Consider the following 11,289-nt stretch of genomic DNA (forward strand, 5'->3'; position numbering starts at 1 on the left):
TTTCGCTGGAAGCGGGTGCAATTTTTCAGATTAGCACCCGCTCCCGGCGAAATCCTGCGGTTGTCCTTATGACAAATTTTTAATTATATATATATATATTAAATCAACTTATTTACGGATTGTTATTTGTATTATACTTGTTTGACGATGATAACGAAAATGTTTGTTTTTACGTATTTCGAACGGCTTAGGAGATCCTTCTAGAAAGTTACAATTTTTATTTTTTTGAAGAAAATCTTTAAGGGTTATACTCGGTCAGACCCACCGATTCTGAATTTTTAAATTAAAAATAACTAATTTAATAATTACATATTTTTTATTCACCACTTTTAATCTCATTTATGAGCCAAAAAAGGTTCGATCATCTCAACCAAGACAAGGCTCGATTTAAGACAAGTAACCGCCGTTTTTCACCTGTCATGGCCGTAAAAGTAAGACGAAGGCCTATGTCTCGACTCAAGTCGAAGCATTTTTACTCGAGTTTCGAAGGATTTTGAATATTTAGGAAAATTTTACAAGATTCGAATTTTTTTATTTATTCCAATAATTTGAAGACATTTTAAACAATTTTAATAATTTTAATAATTTTAGGGTATTCTTTAAAAATCCTAAGGATTTCTTCAAGCGTTAAGAAATGTTAAGGGATTTCAAAAGATTTTAATGGATTTGAAATAGAGCGTAGTGGTTTTTAAATAGATTTAAATAATTTGAAGTTATTTTAAAGAATTTGTAAAAATATAGAGAATTTTTAACAATTCCAAGGAACTTTGCAGTGCTTTAAAAAGTTTCAAAGAATTTTAATAGATTTGAAATGATTTTTAAGATTTTAGATAACTTAAAAATTTTCCGAAGAATTTTTAGTTTATTTCGAAAATTTGAAGGAAATTCAAAGTGTCCAAAACATATGGTTGGGTATTTTAAAATATTCTATGGCATTTTTTAAATACTTAAAAAATTTCAAAGGATTACCAAGGATTTTAGTGGTTTTCCAGTATTTCAAAACTCTGAAGTATTTTAATAAATTTTTCAGAATTTCAGGAAAGATTATTAGATTTTATAGAATTTTATAATATTTCAATGGATTTAAAAAAATTAATTTATGATACAATTGATAATTGAGGGGTTTCGTAGCGTTTCCGAAATTTAAAGAGATTTACAAATACTTTTGACAATTAACTTGTAATTTAAACAAAATTTTTATTAATTTATGCCAAATTCTTTGGAATTCTCTGAACTTTTTCGAATAACTTGCAGTCTTCTAAATTCTCTAAAAATTACTCAATTCAATTTTTTTTTTAATTATTGAAAGTTTTTATTTTATTCGCCCTTAAGAATTTTCAAATCGCCTTGAATTCTTAGACATTTTATAATTTCCATTGAATTGTTCTAAGTTAACTAAAATTTTATTAAAATCAATTGAATTTTTTGGATGCATATTTTTATCAATTCATTTAAATTTCTTTGAATTTAACTCAAATTTATTCTAAACTCATGATTTTGAGACCATTGTGAATTAGGGGGATACACTTTTCAGCACATTGTTAGAATTTTCTTCAAAAATAATCTTCACGATTCCCAAAATTTAATTAAAAATATTAAGTGGAACTCTGAAAATAATATACTTAAAAACGACAAATAAACCACTACCTTTTTATGAAAGCTGTTTTTCTGAAAATTAAATAATCCATCTTAAATATCATCTCGTAAGGAGCCTTTCATGTTCACAAAAAGGACCAACAAAGTTCACTGTCCCAGTTTCAAGAGCATGTGTACAGATGTTAAGAAACAAAAAATCAGAGTGCAGTGTGGTTTCCCAAAGTACCGAACTTAATGGTCCAAAAAATTAATTAATCTTCTAAAAAAAACAATGTAACGTACTCAAGAACAAATTGGGATTTTATTTATTATTGAATTTAGTTTATATTATATGAGTATGTCGTTAGCTTTGAGAAATATTTTAACACTTAAGCACTTTCTACAAATAAAAGTATGTCAGAAAAAAAATAAAAAGTCATAGATTTAAAAATAGTCAAGTAAAATAACTAAAAAAATGCTTTTATTTGAGTTAAAAAATATATATTTTTGTCAGTAGATAGATTTTGATTCCTTATCTTCATCAGTTTTTCTCTTGCGTTTTTTTTTCACTGCAAAACACAAGAATTCGATAAAGTACATAAGAAATCAAACTGGGTTAAAAAACAATCAATTAAATTCATAACAATTCGAAAATATGAAAAAAAATTAATTGAACTGAGTAAGATTAGGTATATCACTTCACAAGTAGCGTTAGGCACGTCTTTACGGGTATGATCAATGTCGAACATTGAGCTCAACGTGAAAAGACGTGTGAGGCACTATGAGTGATGTACGATATTTCATTCTAAATAAGCCATTTTTGAGACTGTTGGGCTATCTGAAAAGTCGCTCGTGAACATATTTGACTGACGTGGCACTCATCTGCTTGGGCTAGAATTAGGTATTTTCACTGAACCACCAGCTAACTTCACTTCGTTGAGTGTCGAGAGGGAAAAAATAAACCAAATACATGGGATACAATTTTATTTTTTTAATATATTCGTAATAAATAATAATTATTATCATTTCATTAGATAGTTCCTAAAAAATAAAGAATAATTTTGAAAATACTCTTATATAGGAAAAATTTGTTTTTACGAAATTAATAAAAAAATATGGCCAAAATTGACCAAATCCCAACAGTTTGGTAAAAAATTAATGTTTGTTGGTCAATATTTTAACTAATGAATTGATAACTAGATTGAAAACTTGATTAATAACCAAATTTTATGTTGAAAGTTCATCTTTTTGGATGAATTTAACTGTTTTCGTTTTCAAACTAAAATTCTTTTTTTGTTAAAATAAGAACTCTCACTTTTATCGTTTATATTCCATATTTCCTAATTGAAAATACCCAATGCGATTCTTAACGCGCAAGGAAAATTTCTACCAAGAGAAGAATTTTTTAAATATCTTTTAAATTTACTTCAATCATTCCTAAAATTTCCAGATGCCTTTCAAGTACAAAAATGTACTTAAATTTTTATAGATTTTTTTCGAGGATTTTTTTTTATTGTTTGAAATTTTTTAACAAATTATTTAATCTAAATAAAAACTCACTTTTAATTTTCCCAGGAAATTTAAGAAAAAGTTTTGTTTTCTTGAAATACTTAACAAATTTTTAAAATTTTTAAATCTTTTTCTTATTTGAAACCTTTTAATGTGTATACATTTAAAAAAAATATTTCTAAATTTTAAATTTTTTCATTTTTTCATACTGTGCGTTAATTGGCTTAAAAGATTCATTTTCGTGTGTTTTTTGGAATTTTGTAAATGCTATAACTTTATTAATTTTTTATTTTATGAAAAAAGTCATTAGATAAATTATTTGAATTTTTAAATACTATGAATGACCGTAAGACAATTCTTGAATTTAAAAAAAATAGTCTCAAAAATATTCAAAAGGTGCTCACTTTTTGAATTTTTATTCAAAATGGCTGGCTAACGAACTTGACCTTTAGTTTAGGACAATAAAAGAGGTTACCAGAGGCCAATCTAATATAATTATTTTTTCAAAAGTTATCGTGCTGACAGATAGACAGGCATAAATACATACAGACAGATAGACAGAGAGGCACATTCGTCAAAACCTATTTTTCGGATTTAGGGGTCTCAAAACGTGGAGATTTGACAAAAACTAGGGGGGTCAAATTTTATACAAATCTAATACCTTCTCTGATGAGAATGTAAGAATGATTTATTTGTCATGAATAATTTTTTGATAGTTCTGTTTTTAGTTTTAATCATAAAAGGTAGCATCAAAAACATAACAAGTTAAATTTTTTGAAACCTCACGGACGAGACGAAAAAGAAATTAAAAGACAAAAGTTGTGATAAGAATGTGCTGATGCAGCGGGCACATTTTTTACCGTTAATGATGTTTTTCATGATTAAAGCCAAAACTGCGCATCCTATCGAAAAGTGATTGATAAAAAATTTGCAGATCTTTTTCAAATGTACAATCTTTGTCTATTCATCTTTTACCGTATTTTGCACAGTTTGGCCGAAAAATGTAATTCTTGGATTTTTCATTATTTTGTATGCTGTTAAAATTTGAATTTTTGATTTTCAAGAATATTAAAAAAGTTGTTATAATAATCTTGTAAGGAATTCAAGAAGCAACAATTTTCTTCTCTTGATTTTTTTCATGTCGTGCGTTATTTGACTTAAAATGTTGATTTTCGTGTGTTCTTTGGAATCTTGTAAATGCTATAACTCTGGTATTTTTTTATTTTTTTTTAAAAAAGGCATTTGGATAAATTGTTCGAATTTTTGAATACTATGAATAACCGTACAGAGACTTTTTGAATTTTGAAAAAAGTGGTCTCAAAAATATTCAAAATGTGCCCACTTTTTGAATTTTTATCCAAAATAACTGGCTAACGAACTTGACCTTCAGTTTAGGACACTAAGCGAGTGTACCAAAGGGCAATCTAATGCATACATACATACATCCATACAAACATACATATACATACATACATACATCCATAAATATATACATCCATACATGCATCCATACATACATACATATAAACATACATACATATACAAACATACATACATATGCATGCATGCATGCATTCACACATGCATACACACACACACACATATACAGACAGAAAGACTCATGCGTAAAAACCTGTTTTTCGGATTCAGCGGGGTCTCGAAACGTGGACATTTGACCAAAACTGGGGGAGTCTAATTTTATACAAATCTAATACCTTCTCTGATGAGAATGTAAAAAATGTGAAAATCTAAAAAAATCCATTGATTTCCGCAAAATTGAAAATAATTTAGACAATTTTAAAATATGAAAGAACTTTATTGAATTCAATAACCAAATAAATAAGAATTTAAAAGAACTCAGTATAAATTAATAAAAACAGAAAAATTCTAACAGAAAAGTGACAAATGACTAAAAAAATTGAAATTAATTGAAAAATAAAAAAATAACAAGATTCCATCCATTTGAATATAATTTGAGTGATATTAAAGAAATTTAAGGAAAACGAGAACAATTCGATTAAATTCATAAATAATGAAATTGAATTCAAAAACAAAAAATAAAAAACAAAATTTATTAAACTGAGTAAGTTTAAAATAAGTTAAGAAAAATTAAAAGGAATTTAAAAGAATTTTATGAATTGCCTAAGAATATAAGGCGAGTTTTAGACATCAAGTTGAATTGATTTTTTCAAATTCATAGAATTATGTAGAATATAGTGAATTTAGAAGAATTTTAAAGAACTTAAAATAATAAAGGATAAATTAATTTAACCTGAGCAAAATCCAAGTGAATTTCACAAAATATTTTAAAATCTTTCAAAATTCACGAAATTTCTCATTGCTTCTAAATAAATTCTTTGAAATCCATTCAAATATTATAAAATCCCATGAAATCACGTGAAATCTAAAGATACTTTCTTAAATCCTGTACAATTTATTAAAATACCTTGAGAGCTCTTAAAATCTCATAAAATCGTTAAAATCCTTGAAAATATTTCAAAATATTTCTTGAAAATTTTAAGGTACTTGAAAAATACGTTGAAATATTTATAATCCTTTCATAATTTTATCAATTGATTCTCACGATCAGTTAAATAAAAACTTCAATAAAGCCAAAAAACACATTAAATTAAGTTGATTTAAAAGAATTCAACCAATTTGAAAAATATATAAAGATTTCCTAATAATTAAGAGAATTCAGGATAAATTAATAAGAATTTAGGATGAATTACAAAAAGTAATTTTGAATCTCTTCAAATCGTTAAACCTTAAGAAATATCTTATCATTTAAAATTTTTTTTTTAAAACCACTAAATTACTATTAAATTTCATGAAATTCTATGCAATCTGGTGATATTTCCTGAGATACTGGAAAATATATTGAAATATTTGGAGATATCTCAAAACCCCTTAAAAAATTTTAATCATCGGGAGCTTTATAAAATCCCGTGAAATCTTTCATAACCCGGTAACAAGCGTTGAATTTAGAAAAATTAAGAATTTGTATTCCTATGAATACACGATTTTTCCTCCGTCTAAAAACCCCCCAACGGGAACAGAAAAAATTGCAAGTCCTATTCCTCTCAATCGACTTAGTAAAATTAAACGGAAGCATTTATTTAACCTATTTTTCATTATTATTATTTATTTGAAATTCTTAAAAATGCAACAAAGAAATCTATGCAAATCTGTGAATTTAAATAATTTTAACTCTAGAGTTAAAATACCCTCCGAAATTCTAGAAAATTCTTACTCCTAAAATATTTCAAACGCTGTGGAATCCATTAAAAAAATTTAATTAATTAACAATTCCTTAGTATCTGTCTAAGTTCCCTAAAATATAATAAATTAAAAGCTGTGGAAAATGCCTTAGATGTTTTCAAAATACCCTAAAGCCTTGAAAATCTTTTCAAATTTTTTAAATCTATTAAAAATTTCTCGGAATCTTTGAAAATACCCTGAAATATTTCAAAAGTATTTAAAACAATCATACATACCTATATTATCTCACGACCTAATTTGTTTAAAAATATTGGCATTATTAAAAATTACATTATATGATGCACATAGGATACTATAGGAACCAAATCTTGAAAATAGAGTACTTTAGGGACCTTACTCGAGTAAAAATACTTCGACTTGAGTTCGACTTGAATTGCCCCCAATCTACACATGCTGAAGTCGAAAAGTTAGACTTGAGCAATGTATGTCTTGGAGACAAGTTTCTATGTCTTTAAGACACAAATTTATCTCTTGCGTCAAAGTTTTATGACTCCAACACGATCGGTTTATAACTTCGAGTGTATACCTGTCCTAGCAAAAAGGGTTATTCTGACTGTCATAAAAGCTAATCTTTGTTAATGATTAAACAATCTTGTATATTTTTATACAATATATATATTAAATTAACTTATTTACGGATTGTTATTTGTTTTATACTTGTTTCACGATAATACCGAAAATGTTGTTTGTTTTTACGTATTTCTAACGGCTTAGGAGATCCTTCTAGAAAGTTATAATTTTTATTTTTTTTTAAGAAAATTTGTAAGGGCTACACTCGTTTAGACCCCAAGACCCTGATTTTTTAATTTAAAAATAACTAATTTACTAGTTGCAAATTTTTTATTCATCAATTGTAATCGGATTTATGAGCCAAAAATGGATCGACCATCTCAGACAAGACAAGGCTTGTCTTGAGACAAGTAAATGTCGTCTTAACCAAGAAAAGGCTCAACTTGAGACAAGTAAACGTCGTTTCACCCATCCTTGCCATAAAAGTAAGACGAACGCCTATGTCTCGACTCAGTTTTGAGACACAGCCAGACATCGATGTCTTGGAGACGAACTCAAGACATAACCAAGTCGAACTCAAGTCGAAGAATTTTTACTAGGGTAACTATATACAGGGTACAATAGGAACACAGAATAAAGTAATGATAAAATTTGTTGGAGGAAATTTTTTAGAGGGATAAAGTTTTATTCAGATTACTTCGCCCTTTTCAAAACACATACGTTGTCATGGAAAAATAAAAGTCAGTGTAACCGATATTCGGTTAAAGTTGATCCTGTAAAGTTAATTTTTGTTGCAGCGAATCTTTCAGCGAAGATCGATGCAAAGTTTATCTTCTGTTTTTTCTGTGAATGGGGGATATATGGACTACATGACTAGTTGGACCAACCAATTATTTTCAGTGTAAATTTTACAGTGAATTTACTAATTTTTTTTGGTAATTTAGGAACAGTATCGGAAAATTACGAATAGTCTTCTAAGATATCTTAATGGTAACAGAAATATAAGTTATCGTGACCGTAAGAAGTACGCGATTAGCAACTGCGCGCTCCTCGCATCTTGATCGCGTACCAAGCGGACAAAGCGTATTGATTGTGGTCATAGGCGGCAATGCACTGTAAAAGTTTTTGTTGACTTTTAAAGATGCAGTAAACCTATTTTTCTGATATTAAATTATCTCAAACATGAAAAGGATTTGGAATTTGTTCGTGAAGAAAAAACGGAAAAAAGTTTTGAAATCGCGAATAAAGTCAACTACCTAGAAGCTCGGTTGATAAGAGAATTATCTGTGCAATAAAATATTTAAAAAACTTAAAACGGTTTTTGTATAAAGCTTTGATGAAACATCTCTGGAAATTTCTACAGCAATTTTCTAACAGTGTTGACTATAAAATCGCCTTTGAGAAAAAATCGAGTTCCCTTGATAAAACGATTAAAATAATGTAATCCATGTCCAATAAGATTAGAATAATGGAGAACGTCCATCGATGAGCAATTTGCATAGAATAGCGCGCGGTGAAATATCCGGACGTTCGCTTCTTCCATTTGCCACGAAGCGAGAGTGAAATTCCTTTAATACCCAGCAAAGTTTTTCAGCTTGAGAGGAACGTTATCGGCCTCGAGATTTGTTGAGCTTCTCGCTCGGGAGGAAGTATTATAATAGACTTTCCAGGTTATTAATGTCCGGTCCGGATCTGAGGGGGTGGAGAAACTTTTCCCATCGTCTCGGTATAATCGCATCGGTGCACGTGTCAGGGCGTTAATCGTTGTCACGAGCAGATCCTTTAGTTTAACACAGCATTGTCGCGAAAGGGTAGAGTTACTTACTCGTACTTCACTATATGTACCCATGATCGATGTAAACGATACATAAGAGTCGCAAGATGTAACCCATAAAAGCGACGACAATAAAAGCACAAATTTGCGCGCAATCCACTAGTAAAGTATGATTAGCTGAGCCAATCATTTCATTTGTAAGATATCGTACTACTATTTGATTAGCTGAAACTGCAACTTTATTAGTTAGAATAACAATTTCATTAGCTGCACTTACTACTCAATTAGTACCAGCGACTAATGACATAGTTTTCCCAATTAATGAAATAGCAGTACCATATCTCACTAACTAAATATTGGGAGCGTGCATTAATTTTGAGGAATTTTCTCCTAAAATTGCGCATTTATTTTGAAAAAGTGGTTAACAGTTGATCATTCAAAGTATTGTCCATCGCTAATCACTACTTTCTACCATATTTCTCTCAGGATACGGAAAATCACCATCTAAAATAAGTTGTTATAATTAAGAAGAACGACTCGTGTTTTGAAACTATCCACGAATCAACCCATTTTTTAGCCTCTTCATAAGAAGTGAATTGTTGCTTAGACAGTCCATGAGTCATGGATCTAAAGAGGTGGTAATCAGACGACGCGATGTCTGGAGAATACGGAGAATGGAGAAGGAATTCCCATTTCAGGGTTTCCAAGTATCTTTTGACAGGTTTTGTAACGTGGGGCCAAGCGTTGTCATACAGAAGAATAACTTTATCGTATCTCTGCTCGTATTACGGGCGTTTATCCTTTAATGCTCGGCTTAATCGCATTATTTAGTTCTTTTCGATAAGGGTCATAGGTGATGGTTTCGTTAGTTTGGAGCAGCTCATAATACACTACACCCTGATGATCTCAACAAATACAGATCATGAGCTTCGATCCATGGATATTCGGTTTTGGTATTGATGTTGATGGTTGGCCTCGGTTAACCCACAATTTACTAAGCTTAGGGTAATCATGGCGAATCCACTTATCATCCCTAGTGACACTTTTCTTTAAATTGAAAAAAAAAACTTTCCGAAAATGTTGCTTTGTTGGTACGTAAGCCGACATCTTTAATGTTACAAGAACTATGCTGTTTATACTTCAGTAAAATGACACCTTATGAAAACTAAGGCCACATGATAAGGCTTCGACATGCATATAGTAACGATATGCTTCGATTCGAAATAGTGCAAGTAACGCCATCTCTTAGAAATCCCTCAAAATTAATGCACGCTCCCAATATTTGGCCCAACTAACCTTTTTTTCAGTGTCTCTTATTATCTCTTCAAAACTAATCGATTCTGCCCTCAACAGTGGCGCAGCCAGGGTGGAGCTTGGGGGGCTCAAGCCACCCCCGAAACTAAGTTTTTTCATTATTCAATTGCCGTACCCACACTTTTCTTATACATTAACCCGAAGCCACCTCCGAAAAAATCGAAGCCCCCCGAAAAGAAATCCTGGCTACGCCGCTGGCCCTCAACACAACAGAATTAAGATTCCCTTATATTCTTTACATTTTAATGCAAAATAACTGACATTAGCAGGCCTCTGACCTATTTTAGATATTTAAGATATTGTCAGTAGTAGCATAGATTTTTCAAAATATTAGCAAAATAATGACATGCATATTTTTAAATGTTTAATCGAAGGAGTACCTATATTAGAAAGGAACTCGCACTAAATATACAGAAAATTAATGTTTTGAAAGTAATTGTTGATTAGGACAATTAATAAAGTAGTGCGACCAGCTACAGTGAACACCGGAGATAGTGCCCCTGGAGTTAGTTCATTCAAGAATTGAATCCGCGCAGTATGGATGGGTGATAGGATATAGGTGGAGGAATGTACAGTGTGCACTCAGGTGTGACAAAACAGAAAGAGAGACTAGATAAGGAGAAAACAGGAGAGAGACGAAATAGTCCAGAGTCCACTTATATAGGTTCGCCAGTCAAGGGGTTGTGCTCACTAGTTTTTTGTCTAAGAATAGTAATAGTTATCTTTACTATTTTTCTTGGTGTCGCAATAATTCTCGATAGTAGATCATTATTTTCTGCTAGTTGTATTTATTATAAATTTTTTAAAAATAAATTTAGGAAACACCTCCTACCAGAAAAAGAATTTGAATTGATTTTGAGGGTTGTTTTAACATTCTTTAAAGATATGAAAACAACCTTTAAATAAATTAACCGGCTTTTCCTGCTAGACAATTTTGATAGAAGGTAGATTCTCAACATTCTACGTTCAAAAGGAAGTGTTTTTAACTAAATTTGGATTTCGCATCAAAGGCAAATCTTAATGTCCGTTAGAAACACATATAAGTTAGTAAAGCCTTTTCCCTAATTGTTTTTTCATTTTAATGTATTTATTTGAATTCTACAAAGTGATTTTTTTAGTATATGAATAATTGCTAAAGTCCTCGAATGAACCGGAAATGTTTTAGAAAAAAAATAAAACATTTGAATTTCGGCGTAGCAAAAATGTCAATTTTCATCTACTGGGCTCAATTTTCATCCAACGAGTAGAATTATTGTAATAACACTGGCGAGGCTTAAGCAAAGATATTATAAGCATAGTTGCGGCATAAGAGGTCGGAATGGGAG

Source organism: Belonocnema kinseyi, chromosome 9 (assembly GCF_010883055.1).
Source record: "Belonocnema kinseyi isolate 2016_QV_RU_SX_M_011 chromosome 9, B_treatae_v1, whole genome shotgun sequence".
In the NCBI taxonomy this organism is placed as follows: domain Eukaryota; kingdom Metazoa; phylum Arthropoda; class Insecta; order Hymenoptera; family Cynipidae; genus Belonocnema; species Belonocnema kinseyi.